Below are 6,063 nucleotides of genomic sequence, written 5' to 3' on the forward strand. Positions count from 1 at the left end.
CGGGTCAGGTCACCCACCCCAAGCCTCAACCGCCCCCATTTCGTGCCCCGTTTGGACGACCTGACCCGTGAAAAAGCATATCGACTCTCCTGATCTCCGCCACCGGGGGATTAATTTTTTCCCCTCCCTCCCCCTCCTTCCTCCCTGCCACCCGCTCGCCGGTGCTTAATTTAGCGTGAATGGCGAGCGCTGCCCGCGAGCACCTCCCGTCCGAAAGGGAAGTCGAAGGGAAAAGTCGAGTATCGCGAGTCTCTCTCTCTCTCTTTCTCTTTCTCTCTCTCTCTCGATCCGACGAGCGTATCGCGCTCTTGAATTTCGGGCGAGAATATATCGGAGGGTGCGTATCTCGCGGTCGGTAATTAAATACGCGAAAAACGAACCGAAACCACTACCGCTATTGTTGCGTGCTCCGATTCGCGGCCGTTTTCTCTCACCTCTCGGCGATATATCCAGTTACGTGGAAATGATTTTTCCTCTCGCCTGTAATTAATAGTAATTACTACTATATCTCTCTCTCTCTCTCTCTCCCTCTTTTCCTCTCTCCTCTACTGCGAGTTTCGGGACGAGTTTCGGCGACTCGCGCGCGCGCGCGAGACCCGACCTCGCGAGGACGACGTAATTCCGGAATTAAACGGGTCAATTACGGCGGTGGTGCGGCGGCGTTTTCGACTTATCCGGTAAGTCCGCTTCTCGAGTCGCTCCGTCGCGCGCCGGCCCGAGAATTACGAGAGGTTTTGTCGGCTCGGAGCGCGTTGGCTGGCTCACGCGAGTGCACTAACGAGACTCTGTGTTAACGGTCCGCTCGCGTAACTCGGGTCCCGCCGCTGCCGATATCCCCGGTTACCGGCCCTTTTTCTTCGTCGTTCTACGACTAGCCGGTAAGTGCCGCCCTCCGGTACATATTTACGTACACCTCCCCCGTGTGCACACACGCACGCACACACATGTACACATAGACACCCGATACGTGCATAAGCGCGCGAGCTTAATAAGAAAGCGGGACGTATATATCCGCGATATACGAGCGATCGAGCGTATACCGTCGATCGATCCTACGAGCCTTTTACGAGGACCTTACGAATCTCCCGGGAAGAAGAGTAACATTCTAGACGGTAAACGGCGCGCGAGCTGGGTCGCACGCGCTGCCTGCTGCCCAGATGTACGTGTCGCTGTATTTTATATCCTTAAAAGCACCCTCTTATCCGACCGCCCGCTTTTACGTCGGAGACGTTCGAGAGGTCCTGAAAGGTTCTCGTCTACTTGTCCGATTATTTATTTATATTTATTAGATTATATCTCCAGAATGGCCGGGCACTGATGCAGGTAGCTAAGGTAGACAGACTGATGATCGATCAGTTTACCCTTCCGCACTATGTTGATGGAATTACCGAGGCTGGAACAGGATTAATAGGTTCTGCGTGTGTGTTTGAAAGTATATTCCGCTTTCTGTCTCTCTGAAATATATATGTATAATTACTTTACTTGACGAGATACGAGAATCAATTAACCATCTGTCGGCCGGTCGGTCGGTCGGCGTCTCTTTGTATTTCTCGACGATCGTCTACCTGTAAAATGTCGCGGTGTCTTATATTTTTATCCCGCCGACCTACTTCGCGCGGGCAACGTTCAGGGAATACTGAAGGGCACGCGTCCGCGTCGACTCTCGTCGGGATCATTTATTTATATTTATTAGAAGTGCATCTTTACGGCTCGAGCTTCATTGTATCCGTCCGTTCGCGGAGCAGCCCGCCGAGAAGACGGCGGCGGTGGAGGATCTGAAAGCGCGGCCATTAAAATTTCGCACCCCAGTTCGGCGTTACCGCTCGGCATTGTTGTTCGCGTTACACTTTAATGACGCTCTCACGTGTTCAAAAACGTCTTACATTCTCAAACGTATTTTCGCGGCGCGCGACGCGCGCTTGTTCTCTCTCTCTCTCTCTCTTTCTCTCCCTCTTTCTTTCTTTTTCTAGTCTTCCTCCTCTTTACGCAGAGTGCGCGCCCGTTGGCCCTAAAAGCCGTCCGCATCAGAAATTCTCGGGGGCCATTTTTCGAGGTCCCGCGCCACACCCCGAGACACGACTACTGAATAATATTTCAGTGAACGCTCGCATACGTTACGGCCCTGAGAGCGGTGTCTCTTATACGGCGGCCGCGTCTGCCGCAGCAAAATATTTGATGACTACGTTACGACCTGGATCTTGGAAATTATATAGGAACGACGGAGGGAAGAGGATGCGCTCCCCGATATTATTATCTTAATTAATAGCGTAATTCCCGGAGGATGCAAAAAGAGAGAGAGAGGGAGGGAGGAAGGGGAAAAGAGAGAGAGAGAGAGAGAGAGAGAGTGTATGTATAACGAGAAAAAGTACGATCATCCCAAAGAGCGGCAAAGTGAGAAATTTACGGCGTCAGCTAACTCCCCTGATTATAATTCCTCTTCGAGTAGAAGTAAGACTGATTAAAACGGGATTTATGCAACCGCTACTCGAGTGTCGCGAGACAACGAGACGGAGGGAAAAGGGATAGCACGCGAATACCGTAGATTCTATATAGACAGGAGAATATTAATGTCGAAGTTGATATCCATCAGTTCCCGAGGCGCGCTCGATGTCACGGAGACGCGACAAATTCGCAGCGTCATTTTTCACGCGCGCCCAAACAGGCCGATCTTTGCCGGTGAACTCGCTCCGTTCGCCCCCTACATCCTGTCAATTTCTTCATTCGGGGGTAAAACCGGCGCCCCGGGGGTGCCTGCTCATCCGCCGTGAATCCACCCTAAGTGATTGCGTGGTGTAACTATCGACTGCAAGACACCTTTCAACTTCCCGGTCGCGCAGGCCTGCCGGGCGAGCGAAGGGGGGAGAGGTGGCGAAACGGCGGCACGAAGTTCCGCGGCGAAAAGTGGGCGCGGAGGCACGAGACGGAGGGATGCAAGGATATACGGGGCTATAAGGATCGCTTAGCACGCGATTGTCTTCCTGCGGAGTGTCTTTAAGGGCTTTAATCATGCAACTTCGGCGGAAACGCGCGTCGTTAATATTTCGCGATCGCGGGCGCGCGCACCTCGCCGGTACGCCTTTCAGTCGCCTCGATAACGCGCCCCGCCGCCTATCAGCAACTTTTTAATCAATCATCGCACGCCCCATCGCGTGAAACACAATCGTGCACGCGCGCGCGCGCGCGCTGTTCACGCGCGCGATGAGTCACCTAAATGAAGTTTCCCGTTGGCAGACGCTAATTTCTTCGCTGGCGGAACGCGAACATCCCGTCGCCGTCGTCGTTTACCGACGACTCGATTCCACGGTGATGCTGCCGCGCACACTCCCCCGTGCGCTAAGTCAACGACAACGTCGGGACGTAATTTGATTTACGACGCGTGCGAAATTACGGGCGATCGGTCGAACGTTGTTATTAAAAGAGCGACGAACGATGATCAATCGCGGTGGCCGGGAGCCGCCGGTCCTCCCATCGAAGAGGTATCGCCCTGTCCGCCGAGTGCACCGATACCGGGCGATATCGCGAGAATCATATCAATTTAAGAGATCTAGTGAGACGTTCGATGAAATTTATATCGATTTGTATCGCCACCCGCAATTTATATCAATACGTGAAAAAGTCTTGATAACGCGCGGCGCTGAAAAAGTCCTATTGTCGCATTCCTATTTCGAAAAAAGACGGAAAACCCCGCGGAAATAATCGTAAACGTTCACTGATGTCCACCACCTCTCAAGGTAGTTGGTCCGTAAAACCATTTTCTTAGGTATCCTTTTTAATTTTATCTGCATATCGATGGAGATACTTTTTATACGCGTTTCTTCAGATTAATGTCCTATTTTTATCTCTTTTTTTATTTTTTATAAACTACATTTAGAATTTTTATGGGAAACTATACGATATTGAGGACTAATATAGAAATATTATATAAAAATTTCAGATTATTGATTATTTTATTTTGTAAATGTAGCTGTTGAGGATTTATATCTATTATATATACGCATATTTAAATATTTACATGCCATTTTCTATTATGTGTACACCTCTGTTAATTAAACGTATAAATAAAGCATTGATTAGAAAAAATGAAAAATAAATAATGTCTATGTATTTGTAATATTGTATGTATGTATTTCTCATGATTTTGCTCAAAATTAACATTCATTACTCAGATAATTAAATAAAGTTATAGGAAAATATTTGTTTCAGCGGATAATAAACTTATGAAGGATCCCCTTGATATCGCCACTGGAAATCGGGCATTACGAGCCATCTCTATTAAACTAGCATCCGCAACATAAAAAATGTAAGTACAAACGAAAAAAAAATGTAAGTAAAGAATGTAAGTAAAAAATGTAAGTACAGCAGAATTAAGCGCTAATTAGGAATTAATTTAGCGCTGCGATTTTAGCGTTCGAGTTGCTTAGCTGTCTAACTAATTGCCATCTTAGTATACACACAGTAGTGCGTTCACCTGCAGCTCGTCACCCGGCTCGTTTCCCTCCTCTTTCTCCGACGGTGGAAAGCGGAGAACGTGTAACGGGAAGGGCCGAGACGGGCGCGAGGGAACGAAGGAGGAAGGGAGGGTTAATTTCCTATACTGGATATATCCAGCGGCTCCGAGTTTTCCCCGTAATCGCTTCCAAGTGTTTCCTGCGCCCCGTTCTGCCGTCCGTTCGTCCATCGTCGCGACCTTCTCGCCATTCTTCTCGTTTCTCCGCGTTACCGGACGGCATCGTTCATCCCGATTGTGATTCCCGCCGGGAGTTTACGTATGCCGGACGCAGTTCGGGGCCGATTCATCAAAGGGACCTCCCACCCGTTTTTCGCCATTTAAGAAGAGAGGGAGGCAGGAACAAAGAGAGAGAGAGAGAGAGAGGGAGAGAATTGTTCGGCATCGTGCTGCAAAAAAGGAAGTCGACGTCGTTAGGGGCAGATTCGCCCTTACCGAGGACACTCGCGAAACGATCGGGTCGAAGAGAGGCACGTTGCGCTGGCCGTCTCTCCTGATGGAGGTGTGCTTGAGAGGGCATCCGGAGATTGGAGCTTGCCAGCGAGCCAACTATCGTTTCCGCGTCTCGCGCGTCTCGTCCTCGCCGTAGCGACGACGACGATGCGGCCGAATTGTCCGCAGAAAATTATCTGTCGGATGTTAGACACCCGCAACGGAAGTTTCTCGCTGGTCGACGAAGAAGCGTGAGGTACTCTCGCGGCAACGATGAGCGCACACGTCCGTCCGATGCGCGATTGTACCTTGAAAGTACGTTTCTCGTCGTTACCGCCGTTGCGGTGTCGCACATTTATCTAACATGAGCGACGTAAAACAAATTATCGAACATTTACATAATATAAAGAGGAGAAAGGGAGAAAGATGGGAAAGAGTGAGAGGGAAGGTAAGAGCGAGTAAAAAATATTAAAAAATGATTGATATGAAATAGTGTAATAATGATGATATAACGTAAGAATGACATAAGAGTGTTATATAAAGATAATTAAGTATGCAAATATTTTGCGTGTCGCTAAATGTGCACGAGTATCTAAGCGTATACACGCGACGTGTGTATTTTTCGCGTACACTTTCCAGATTTACCGACAACGAATGGCTATTTATACGTCGATGACTAATATGATTGACTATTTTCAACGCAGTCCCTAGCCGCGATGAAAATCGATAACCCCCGACCAGGTTCTCTCTCTCTCTCTCTCTCTCTCTCTCTTTCTGTCTCTCTGTCTGTCACTCTTTCTCTCTTACCGGTAGGACCGGACGAGTTCGCCACGGCAGAAAGTATCGATTGTCGTCCACCGTCGGCGCGAGGATGTCCGAACAATCGTCCAGGAGTAGTCAACGAAACTTCTTTTCCGCCAGCTATTCCCCCGTGTCTTCCGTACATATTGTCAGTTTCACTGTCAGTGCTTGCTGCTTGTAGACTCTGTAATTTCCGGCTGCCACTCGGCCCGTTCTTATTTCCCGTCACGTTCGCCACCCGCGCGGCCCCCGCCGCTCACTTCTCGCCGGTGTGTCCGCCTCGTCCTTCAGGTGTAATGGAGCCGAGAAACAGATAATTACAA

At 49.4% G+C, this 6,063-nt stretch overlaps 1 long non-coding RNA gene across 1 annotated transcript in view; it reads left to right on the forward strand.

Moving 5' to 3' along the window:
- The window catches only part of LOC106749603, a 50,767-nt gene extending 46,080 nt beyond the window's left edge, over positions 1-4,687 (forward strand). The window contains exon 3 of the long non-coding RNA XR_001374872.1: positions 4,204-4,687. This is a non-coding gene — a long non-coding RNA (uncharacterized LOC106749603). The remainder of the gene's footprint in view (positions 1-4,203) is intronic.
- The last annotated feature ends 1,376 nt before the right edge of the window (positions 4,688-6,063 follow it).

This window comes from Dinoponera quadriceps, unplaced genomic scaffold, assembly GCF_001313825.1.
Source record: "Dinoponera quadriceps isolate SergipeBrazil2010 unplaced genomic scaffold, ASM131382v1 scaffold4009, whole genome shotgun sequence".
NCBI classification, from domain to species: domain Eukaryota; kingdom Metazoa; phylum Arthropoda; class Insecta; order Hymenoptera; family Formicidae; genus Dinoponera; species Dinoponera quadriceps.